This window comes from Podarcis melisellensis (genome assembly GCF_964234715.1).
Source record: "Podarcis melisellensis genome assembly, chromosome: 1".
In the NCBI taxonomy this organism is placed as follows: Eukaryota; Metazoa; Chordata; class Lepidosauria; order Squamata; family Lacertidae; genus Podarcis; species Podarcis melisellensis.
Genome location: NC_138528.1, coordinates 65,899,902 through 65,912,333, shown reverse-complemented (window position 1 = coordinate 65,912,333; position 12,432 = coordinate 65,899,902). Strand labels below are relative to the sequence as shown.

General features: G+C 42.7%; 1 protein-coding gene across 10 annotated transcripts in view; it reads left to right on the top strand.

Annotated features, from left to right (window-relative positions):
- Nucleotides 1-1,794: 1,794 nt before the first annotated feature.
- FAR1 (fatty acyl-CoA reductase 1) overlaps nucleotides 1,795-12,432 on the top strand; it is a 39,527-nt gene continuing 28,889 nt past the window's right edge. For 2 of the 10 annotated variants that reach the window (XM_081927004.1, XM_081927002.1), the window contains exons 1-3: nucleotides 1,795-1,940; nucleotides 3,106-3,194; nucleotides 11,057-11,226. The gene's annotated coding sequence lies outside the window, so the exon portion shown is untranslated. Of the gene's footprint in view, nucleotides 1,941-3,074; nucleotides 3,195-3,221; nucleotides 3,326-3,454; nucleotides 3,556-6,373; nucleotides 6,552-11,056; nucleotides 11,227-12,432 lie in introns of those variants that run through there. The other 8 variants (XM_081927003.1, XM_081926995.1, XM_081927000.1 and 5 more) reach the window with 7 other exon arrangements.

Below are 12,432 nucleotides of genomic sequence, written 5' to 3'. Positions count from 1 at the left end.
GTAAACACATTGTAATACATACAAGCATTTACAATTTCAGTGAATTAAATCACCTTACTTAACAAGATTACTGTGAGTACAGTACATCAGTTGCTGAAATGGGTACAGCTTTTTGCACCAACTTCTTTATAACTCATCATCATCAATCTTTATTACGGTCCAGAGACCCAACCATCTTTATAACTTTATACAGACTATGGAACTCTGTGTCTATAAAGTAAATGCCAAAAAGGTAAATAAAGGTAGGGTAAGTTATAGATCAGAACAGCAGGTTTTACTGGTTACAGAAATGTAAAGTTCTACAAGGATTCCTCAGTGCAATGTGAATCCAAATACTGCACATCCAGGAAAACAAGGCAGCTGACACTTGAGTAAATACGTTTATTTAGCATCAAAGGTAAAAGGCCAATCAAATATTATATTTAAAAATAAAGCTTAGTATTGGAAAGTTGGTTTCTTTGTCTTGAGGTTGACAGCAAGGATGAAAACTTTTAGAAAATTGTATTTTGTTCAGTGTAAGCACAGCAGACAAGATAAAATAAATTCAGCTCTTGTAGGCAATGAAATGTTGTGGGCCTAAGTAGACCCAACATTTATTGCGTTGTAAAGATGCAGCTCCATACCAAAAGTGTCACATACAAACCCCGCTTTCCCCAGGACCCACATCTTCATTGCTTATTTATGTATTTATTAATTTTGTACATGACTTGATTGTAAAATACCTCAAGGTGGTTTACAAAAAGATAAAGCAATATATAGTCAAACCTCGGTTCCTAAATGGCTCCATTTTGGAACATTTTGGCTCTTAAACGCCAAAAACCCGGAATTAAATGCTCCAGTTTTCAAACGCTTTTTGGAAGCTGCACGTCCAGTTTGGGTTCCGCTTGAGTGCAGGAAGCTCTTGCAACCAATTGGAAGCCGCGCCTCAGTTGTCAAACATTTTGGAAGCTGAATGGGCTTCCGGAACTGATTACATTTGTCAACAGAGGTTTGACTGTAATTGAGAAAAATTCACAACAATACTTTAAAAGAAAAAAGGTTAAAATACTAAAACAGATTAAAATTACCTGAACTTTCTAAGCATCTGGGTAGGTTTGTCTAAACAGGCATGTTTTTACCAGGTGCCAAAAAGGGTGCAGTGAATGGGCTTCCGCTTGATCTCAATTGGCAGGGAGTTTCAAAGTACTGATGTTGCCACACTAAAGTATTGCATTCTTACAAATGCAAAACGAGTATTATGTGACAAATATCTTAGCCAATGCTAATGCTGAGGTTCGAAGAAGAAACATAGAACTAAGATACACTGTATACCTGATGGATTAAAAAAGGTCAAGAGATCCAGCACTTAGCTAACACCCATGATGCACAAAGCTTCTTTAAAGCCCCAAAGACAATCTATGTGCCAATAAATGATATGCCTCCTACCCTCAACAGACAGTACCACACTTCTTAAAGCTAAAGAATCTATTGTACTGTGCTGGAAAAAACTACTGTAGACTTCCATAATCAGGGATGCTAACTTGAATAGAATATTTGAGGGGAGGGCAGTTAAGCCCTGCCCTGCATAATCAATCACATGATGTGGCGCATGTGTGGGGTGTAATCCATTGGGAGCTGTCAAATACAACATTCCTTGTTTTCCTAAAGTAGACATGCAAAGGAATGTTTGGTGCAGCCAGTCAAAACTTTCTGTTCCTCCTGGGCTGGAGCATCCTTCATTGCATGTGACAAGTGGGTGGGCGTGACCTTTCCAGACATGGTAAAAGGCCAAGGCATGCTGCTAATCTTTCTTTTCTATCTTCCTTTCGTCCTGTGAACTGCTGGACTGGTAGCCTGCAGTCACTAGGTAAATCTCCCTTAAGGGGTAAACCTGTTTGTATAGGTTTGAAACTTTAAGCCTAAAGCCTGCCTTCAGGGATCACACTGTACTCTGCCTGATCGTGAGTAAACTTTCCTTTTGTTACTTATGAATAAGACTGTGGTGTCTTTATTCTTTTAGGAGGGATTCAAGGGGTCTTACCAGGAAAATATTAAAACACATTTCAATCTGGACAAGCCAGATTGAATTGCATATTGCCTTAAGAAACTCACACAAGTTTGCAACAAGTTTTCTGCTATGTAAAAAGGGAATGCACTCTGCTAAGTAAAGGAACTTGCTAACGCAAGTTAGGAAATATATTAATAAACAAGATATCCTCTCCTGCCACCCTGAACATTTCCACAGCATGCACACTATTTGAATGGCAACGTCCAGTGCTTTTTTCTGGGGGGATGCATACCCCTAAACATTTTGTGAATCTAAGTTTGGCCTCATTGAGGGGCAGTATTTCAATATGAGTAGGAAAATGAGTACTCCTAAACATTTTGGGGTGGCAACCCCCTCAAATGTTTTATTTGAATGTGGGGCAAAGAGACCTTGGCCCCTAGGAGTTGGCTCCTATGTCCATAGTTACATCTGTGCAGGTCTCTAAAAAACCCCCCACTGTGTCCATGTACGTGATAACTGGGTGCGAACGTTCAACGCCAAGTTACTGAAGAAAAAATTAAGTTGCAATAGGGGGCCACTTAGATAACTCAAAGGAGTCGGTGGACCAGCTTTTGGAAATAGTAAGGATATGGGTCACGAGATGGAAATCCGGAAGTCTAGACGAGCAGCGGCAACTTCCCTTTAGCGAGTCGGACGCAACCGCGGGAAACCTATGCGTGCCTAGCGGGAAAAGGCCGTGATAAGCAATGCCGAGCCTAAGGCGCAGCCGGTGCACAGCTTTTTAATTATGACAATGCTCATTCTACCGACATCCGCCTGGAGCTGCTGCCTCCAAGGTAATGGCGAGGCCAGGCGAGACGCAGCAGAGTCTACCCTCTCTGCTCCTCTCCTTTCCCTCTATTGGCCAGGCTCCCTCCGCAACTGAGAGGCAGCCAACCCGCCCGCGCTCTGAATGGACGCGAAGCGGACGGCGGGAGGCGGGCCTCCGCGGCCCTCGACCAACCAGGGACGGCCGGCGTAGGGCAGAGTGGCGCGCTGCCGGCCGTAACGTCGCGCGAGGGCCAATCGCAGCGGGCTAATCTCTCCGCCCCCGCGTCTTCTTTTTCTCCTTCCTCCAGGGCCGCTTGTTGGGCATATAGCGGCGCGGCAGCACCAACGCCACCACAGCCGCGGGCGGCAGCAGCATCACCACGACCTGCAGCAGCAAGTAAGCGGATTCGTTCAGGGAGGCGTCGGAGCGGGCGGGGCTTGAGGGAGAGAGGGAGGTGGTGAGCGCGAGCCGGCTCTGAGGGAGGAGGCGCAACCGCCCGTCGTGCGTGCGGCAGGACCCGAGTGCCGGTGAGGGACGGCGGGTTGGGCGGGTGACCGTTGGCCGCGGGGAGGTCGCGAGCGAGAGGCTCTGTGGGCGAGGGAGGGGGGCGAGGGGGGGGGTGAGGCGAGGCGGGAGGGGGCAGTTCCGCTCCACGGAGGGCGGGGGAAGGGGAGATGAGGCGAGGAGGCCCCTGGGGTGCCGCGGCTTCCTCTGAGGGGAGCCTTGCCGGATGGAGAAGACTCGGAAAGCGAAGCCGGTGGGTGGGGCGTCTGGGCGGCGGATACTCTCCTGGTGCGGCTTGGGAAGAGTTGAGGGAGGGCGGCCGGGTGGGAAACGACGCTCACGTTGTGGGGCGGCCTGTTCCGTTCCCCGCACCCCCAAGTGGAAAGGGGCCTGAGTGTTAACTGGAGCACGAGTTTATTTTTTTTATTTATTTGAGGGCATTGTTACTGTACCCTTTCTTAAAAATGTGGAGAATGCGGAGGCCCGAGAGAGCCAGGAAACCGCCGGCGGAGCCGCGTTGTGGAGACAGGGGGAAAGATGTGCTGCTGCTGCCGCCGCCTGGGTCTGAGACCCTGGAGGTGGAGGTGCACGGGCGGCTGTGAGAAGCGCCGCGCAAGTTTGAGGCAGCTCGTTGCAATACCGAGCCTTGGGGACAACTTAACGCAGGTTGCCTCTCTCCTTCGCTTTCCTCACCTCACCCCTTTCCATCCAGAAGCGGCCGAAAACGGTTTCTAGGTCGTGGACTGATGTCTTGTTCTCCTGCGGTTGTGTAATAGGGTTGTCATGAGCACATGTTGGGCGAGATGCACGAAGACTGAGGAAGTCTTCAGTTTGCAACTGCACACACACACGCCCCCCCCCCCCCCAACTGCAGGTCTTTCAAGCACAATTTTCATAATGAGGAACCAAGCTTTCTTGGGCATGGTCAAATATTTGTGGAAGGTGGAGAATGAATCTCAACCCGCCCTGGTATTTTTAACGCCTTCTGGCTGTTCCCTTAAGATATTGTTCCCTTGGGTGGGGCTCCCTGCTGGGGATAAAGAATATGGCCCTTGTAATAAAGCTCTGGGTCTTGACAGCCATTATTCCAGTGTAAGCGAATCTGTGCCATAGTGTGACTTCCCTGTCATGCCTATATAATAGTGAATACTGGCTTTGGCAAGAAAAAAATTGGCATACCAAGGAAGGGTGTATCTCTTGCAGCACCCAAAGTTAGGAAATGTGTGTCTGTCAAAAGGAACTGCTTGCAGTAAAACTTAAAGAAATTGCAAGGTAAAGGGACCCATGACCATTAGGTCCAGTTGTGGCCGACTCTGGGGTTGCGGCGCTCATCTTGCTTTATTGGCCGAGGGGGGGTCATGTGGCCAGCATGACTAAGCCGCTTCTGGCGAACCAGAGTAGCGTACGGAAACGCCGTTTACCTTCCCGCCGGAGCAGTACCTATTTATCTGCTTGCACTTTGACGTGCTTTCAAACTGCTAGGTTGGCAGGAGCTGGGACTGAGCAATGGGAGCTCACCCCGTCGCTGAGATTCAAACCGCCGACCTTCTGATCGGCAAGTCCTGGGCTCTGTGGTTTAACCCACAGCGAAGCAAACTTCCTTAATACACCCAAGATTACTAGTTTGATGTTAGAAAATTAAAGTTTTGTGTATGTAAAAGAGCCACAGCTCTCTCTTCAATCTTACACATTTCTAGTCTGAAGTCCCAATGAGTTCAGTACATTTACCCCCAGGAAAATATGTGTAGTATTGCAGCCATAAAAAGTATAGATGGAGCTTTGTTCAGCACTAGTGAGACATCTGGATGTCACAGTTCAAGAAGGATGTTGACAAAGTAGAATAAATTCTGAAAAGAGCTGCAGAAGTAGTAAAAAGTCTGAAGTAAAGACTAAATAAATTGGGTATGTTGATCCAAAGTATGTGTTCAAAGCTTTTTATTATTTAAAAGGATATTCCAAAGAGAAGGCAGTTTCTACTTTCCCTACAATGTAGGAAACTTCAAAATAATGGAAAATGAGGTGAAAATGGAAGAAAATCAACTGAGCATTGAAGAAATTAGCTTAAAATGAGGTTTTGGAAAGAGTGTACAGTGGTACCTCTAGATACGTTCCGGAGCCCCGTTCGCATCTAGAGGTAAACGTATCTAGTGACGGCACATCTGCACATGTGGGTGATGTATTTTGAGCATCTGCGCATGCGCAAGTGGCGAAATCCGGAAGTAACATGCTCTGTTACTTCCGGGTTGCTGCGGAGCGCAACTCGAAGCATATTTAACCCGAGGTATGACTGTATTGTTTCTGTATTTTCAGTTTGCTGGTCATTCTAGGGGCAAGTGTGACTTTCATTTCATTTCACATTATAGCCCCTAGTGAGATTTCCTGCACAATTGAATTTTTAATGCTTGCAAATGATAATGTTTACAAGGTTTCAAAGGACTTTGTAAAGCATTACCATATTGGCCTGAATATAAGCCACACCTTTAAAATTTGCAGGCTCTCATACCCGTTCCGTTTTACCATATGTCTGTTTCAGCAGTGATATTGTAAAAGCCAATTTTTGTAAGGTCACGAATTTAAGCCGCACTTTAACTTTTCACAGTCAGAACTTGGAAAAAAAGAAGTGAGGCTTATATTCAGGCCAATACGGTCATTCAAAGAGCAAGTTTCGGGTAAACAACATTTACAGGGATGTTTCTTCTAACTCATTTACTCTTTGTGTAGAGCCTACACAGTTCATTACATTGCTTCCTGCACATTCTACTTAACAGATCAGATACCTTTGGAAGTGTTAGGTCCATCCAAAATCCCTTATTATATATCAATTTCAGACACATGGAATGAAACATCACTTCAAAAATGCCAGTGTTTAGCAGTCCTTCATTCATGTCCTTGGTGAACATCTTAGAATATATCTAGTTTTATGGTGGTTGTAACAGCACTTTAAATTTATATTTTACATTCTGGCTTTTGAATAAAAAAGCATCCATGAGACAGCCAACAATCAGTTATATATTAAAACAACTATTCTCTCTATTAAAATCAACAGCTATTTGATTAAAACCAGTAGCTGTAAGCAAAACAAATCCTAGCAAGGAAACAAAGAAAATATCAAGCCAAAGAGGGAGATCCCTTCAAAAATAGAGCTACCAAAGCACTCCAAGGGCACATTTACTAGCTGTTGGTATGCCCGAAAGGATGGATCTGATTTTTCCTCAGAAGTGACTTCTAGACTTGGTGGCCTCTTGAAAGGTAATCCCTCCTCCAATATACTTTAAATAGTAGATGAACATAGAGGAAGATCTATGTCTAACAGTAGATTCACATGGGAGCAGTCCATCCTTTAAGTAAAGCCTTAAATAGCCTGCATCTAAAAGTCAGTTTCAGAATTCCAGTCAACAGCACTTTCATCTGTCTGCATTACTATTTTGTTCACTCACTAATCAGTCCCTCAGTGATCCAAGACACCTATTGAGGACATCTTAATACTTCCCTAGGATCAGATGGGAAAATCTGAAAGGAACTTGAGTACTGTAATTAGCTTTGACACCAAACCTCAAACTTATAGGCAACATCACCCAGCAGTTTCACATGGATATTTAAACAGTACAGTGGTACCTCGGCCACTATTGGGATCAGTTCTTCCATCTGTGTTTTCACAATGCTTATTTACTGGAGTAGTCAGGGCAATCCATAGCTGGCTGCAAAGCCAACTTGAAAATATTTATGTGGGCAGTAAACTTGGTGCTTTACTTCAAATGTAAACAGAAATTGGACTTTGAAACTTAAGATATGTGAGGTGTGAGAAAGTAAATAAAAATCTATGTGAGACACATTGCTGATAATTAAATGGCAAAAGTGACTGTGACTTGTAATTGGTATATCTGAATAGTCCATAAAGGTATATTGGAAGCTTTTTTTATGGAAAAAATGAGGAATACTCTAATATTTGTCATTAAGGTAGTTTCTGTCTTAAAGATTAACTTTTTACAAGTCTGAATTTGTAAATAGAAGGCCTTCTTTCACATCTTTAAAGAGAACTTATGGGGGAGGGGGATTATGTACCTTTCATGTTAAGCCCTGAAACTTTTTTACCACTCTTGCCACTATCATTTCCGTTCTTTATTCTTCTTAATATAGTAGCTGCTGTTTATGTGTATACTATACTTTGTTAGTCCGTTGATGCAAGCTTGTGCACTCTTGTATTTTCCACCTGAGTTGGAATTGACATGAGATAGTGAAGTTTAAAATTCAGAAACAAATTTGTAAAAGCAAACAACACTGTCACCATTAGACCATTTTGCCTTACTGTTGGATGTTCTGTTGGATGTTTACAATGGCTCTGCTTTCTGGTGAGTGGAGAATGAATTGGTTTCTTGCCACAATGTGTAGTCAGTTGACAAAGACAGTGTCTGAAATATCCATGCAGTGAACAACTACATACTGGGGATTGATATTACTGAAACCAGTTATGGTATATTTAATTCACAGTTTCAGCAAAGATAATTACATATGAAAATGCTTCCTGGTAAAAAAAATCTTTTACACTATTAGCCAGTGCATAGAACAACCAAGTCCTCTGATGCATTGTGTTGGAAGGATTTTGGATGGAGCAAAAGTGCCCAGCTTTGCCCTGCTGAGCAAGCCTCTGCTGATAGGGAGCTTTGCTGTTGGAGGGGAAGCCCTGCCAACGAAGGGCAGGTACATGTTACCACTGGCAGCACTCACCAAAACCTGATGTTTCTAGTTCTGGTGGACTGCTCCTGGGTCACTGTTGGTGCAGCAGGTTTGATCCAGGGCTCTTTACTGTGTCAGCCCAGGAGCTGGCACAGTGAAGGAGTACTTTTATGATGAGCCCAGCCTCAGCCGGGGAGGACAGGATACAAATAATTTATTATTATTATTATTATTATTACTTTTTCCCTCCCTCTCCCTTTCACCCTTGCCAGCATGAGAAGTGTGGCTATGGAAGGTGCAGTGGCTTTACTGCTCTTATCACGTGGCCAGGAATTTGGATTAAACACTTGGTATTAGTGGCTAGCTAAGGAAGCAACGGGGTACAAAATCATCAAATTTTCTCCTTTTTTAAATTAAAAGTTGCACAGGTAGTTCCCACCGCCTCTCAACTGACTGGGGAAGGGTTGATCAGTATTTTCCAAGTGGTATTGTATGGCAGGCTCCCAGCCTTTTATTTTGTTTATGTTTGTTTTCAAAACATTACTCTGCCTAATTTGGAAAGGAACTCAAGTTCGTTTACAACCTGAAGCATAATAATAAATTACATAACTATACCCTTTAAATCACAAATACTGACATCAAAGCCAACGTCTCATATGAAAACCCAAAGCCACCAACAGTCTGGTAAAAGCCTTTTAAAACAGACATGTTTTTGCTAGTCACCTAAAACAATATAGTGATAGTTTGACTCTTGTTAAGGCATTCCACAGGATGAGTGTTACAACAAAAAAGCCTCTGTCTTCCTGCAACTTTGCCGTCTGCAGGCAACTTGAGATCAAGGAATATCCTCCAATTACAAACATAGTCTTTCAGGTAGAGTCTAACCCTATCCAAAACACACTCCAAACCAAAGTCCATCCACTAACAGTACTTATGTTTTGTTTGACTTAAGCTTCAGCTTGTTCCAGTGCCTCACAGCTACCAAGCATTAGTTCAACCTTTCAGCTCCCTTCCTAGGATCAGATGGAAATGAGAGATAGTTAGGTATCAGCAGCATACTGAGAGCTCTGCACCCCAGCCATCAGTTGCATGCAGATATTAAACAATCTTGCAGAACCTCATAATTACCTAGCACTACCTTCTGCGTCCTCTCAGGTTTGAATGGAGCCACTTCAACATCGTTCCCCCAGTTTCCATCTTTTGGAGACAATCCATAAGAAAAGCATGGCCAATGGTATCAAAAGCCACTGAGAGGTTCAGGAGAATAGATAGCAAATGTCCCAATATAGATCTTACACTTAGGTGAATAGGGCAAATCCAATGCCAGAAATGAACTGAAAGCCAGACAGGAAATTCTGGAGCTGTGCTGCCACAACATGTTTTCACATTTTGCCCCTAAAAGGGATGGTAGACACTGGCCACTAGTTGTTTAAATCAGAGAGTGTAATGATTGCTTTCCCCCACTAGAAAAACAATAGGATGCGATTCAACATTGCAGTATGGTTCTGCCAATGCAAGTATTTCTGCTTCCTAGATGGAATGATCTCCCCTCCCTCCCTCCCTCTCTCTCTCTCTCTCTCTCTCTCTCTCTCTCTCTCTCTCTCTCTCTCTCTCTCACACACACACACACACACACACACACACAAACACATACACAACCTATGCTCTGTTCTCAGGGTTCTCCCCGCAAAAATACTGGCTTTTGCAAGCACAACAACTTAGTTGAATCTATATTACCATTCTCTTAAGTACCAAAGGCACTCAACACTTTCTGAGAGAAGTACTTATTACCGCACTCACTCATGTGTGCATATGTGACCATTCTGATTCCACATCCAGTTTGAGTGAGAATCAAGAGCCAAGCCTGTTAACTGCATCTCTCTACGGATTTAATGCTCCTCTTCAGGGTGATGTATAGCATTGAATAATATACTCTGTTCAGTTAGAATGAAATGCTTGTAATCTTGAGATACTTTCATTTTTAATGTTTGGTATTTTCTAAACGACAATTAGTGCTACAAAAGCATGCACCCGATTTTAAGAACAATGCAAATACATAATTTAAAATGTTAATATATTAAGTGATCAGAAGTATACGGCTTTGACTCGTCCCTGACCTGTTCAGATCCACCAATCTGTGTACTTTTCTAAAGCAGACCTTTGACTTTGATATTGTGGGATAAAGCCATGGTTTATCTTGAAGTGTGGTCTTACCTAAAGTAAAAAACAGGGAGTTTCTGATGAGGAGTTGAACTCGCCTTTGGCACATATCTCTAGTGTTCAAGTCAGCCCTGCCAAATTGGCATATACCTTCTTTACAGTTTCCAGTGCTTGAAGGTCAGTGAGGCAATCCCTTTTTTATAGAGGTCCTGCTTTGGGATTCTGCTGAAAAACAAACTTTAGCCTCATGTGGTCCTGATGAATCTTTTAATATACCGTATTTTTTGCTCTATAAGACGCACCAGACCACAAGACGCACCTAGTTTTTGGAGGAGGAAAACAAGAAAAAAAATATTCTGAATCTCAGAAGCCAGAACAGCAAGAGGGATCACTACGCAGTGAAAGCAGCAATCCCTCTTGCTGTTCTGGCTTCTGTGATAGCTGCGCAGCCTGCATTCGCTCCATAAGACGCACACACATTTCCCCTTACTTTTTAGGAGGGAAAAAGTGAGTCATATAGAGCAAAAAATATGGTAACTACTTTGCACTAAGCTCAGATAATATCTTCAACTTAGTTGTCTTGTTCTTTTCATGATCCTATGTTTCATGATCCTTAAATAAATAAAGGAATTTTTTTGGCGTGGTGAACATGTTCCATACTGTTGCAACAGTGCCATCAGTTGCATTTTGTCAGGTGGAATATTTATATTCCTTGGAGTTCTCCACACTATGGAAGAAAACTTAAAGTGCCAAACGTTGACATATGTTAATTCTTTTTTTTCTTTTAAGGGCTCTAGTTTCTGTGAGGTAGCCAAGACTATAACAAAAGTTGATACTTGAACAGATTTCCTCTAATTTTAAGAACAGCAAATTATGTATTATTGGAAATAACTATATTATATAATACTTCTATTTTCTAGTTCAGAACAAGAAGCAGTTTGTCCCAACCTGAACTGGTCTTCCCTGGGAGATGGCTAAGCTTGTTCCAGCCTTCAAGAAAATCACTAGGAAGCAACAATTTTAAATGTGCAGCCTGCTTTATATCAGAGGCCAGGAAAAGGAAAGCTAATATTAAAACCATATAAAACAGGTAGGATAAAACTGATGAAAAGTTTCCAGTGTTAGCACAGTCTCACCCAACTTAGTCTTCAGTTTTAAAATCCAGGCCAAATTGGTCTTTATGATTCATAAATATTTTTGAGCTCTGACACTCGAGAAAAATAACAGTCCATTCTTACAGGTGCTTCAAAGTGCACCACTTTGTACACACCCTTGCCAGCCAGATAAGACATACAGGTGGGTGTCTTTGTTTGAACTTGGACATTGTGATAAGACACATTGGATGAACAAATACTTTCTCTGATAATTCAACCCATATTATTTTGGACCCAAAATGGTACCTTAAATTGTACCTGAAAGATGCCGGCGATGATACTGGAAATGCTTTTGGATGTGCTATATGCATACTGATACTTCCGTTTTTCAATACAGCCCAGTGCACAATAATTTAACATGAATGACAGTTGCGGGTGTTAAGTGGAAAGTTTCGTGGCCTTTTCAATGGTACCCTGGCTGCTGTTGCAATCTGGAATTAATTCCAGACACAGCTGTAGAACCAGGAGTGCACTATCAGTCTATGCTAATCGTTCTTTTGTCATGCTCACATTTATTTCCAGTTGGCGAGTTTGCATCCATTATTTAACAGTAGACAAAAACAGAGCCAGACTAGATTAAATTCGTTGCAGGTAGCTCTGAACAGAAGCAGTCAAAAATCTAAGTTACTCACTAAATAGAATAAGTGGGACTTCCAACAAAATGCTACTGTGGGGCTCTATTCAGTGTCCAAGGTACTTTGTCATGTCCTTTCCCATGATACTCCATTCCTGCGCTCATCCATACTTCCCTTCTCTTCTCCATCCTCCAACCAGTCAGCCAGCATTTATTGGCCACCAAGCATCCCCATAACTTCCTCTTATGTATGGATGCTTACATTTTGGTTATATAAGGTTTTGCACTTGTCTCTTCACTTTAGAAATGGTGGGAATGATAACTGCTGAACCTTAAAACATTCATTCTCTGTAGAGAGGATGCTACTACTATAGAATACTTGGTTTTGAAAACAAAACTAAAAAGTGTTTGCTGTAATTGGTAAGCTTTGACTGAGCAGTGCTCTTGTTGTCTGTCTTGATGTTTCACCCAGCTTGGATTGATTTAAATAATCATAGTATGTGGAGCATCTTCTTTTGTTTTTGTTTCCTGATGTAGATAATCTTGAACCTGTTTTCTGTGCTTCTGA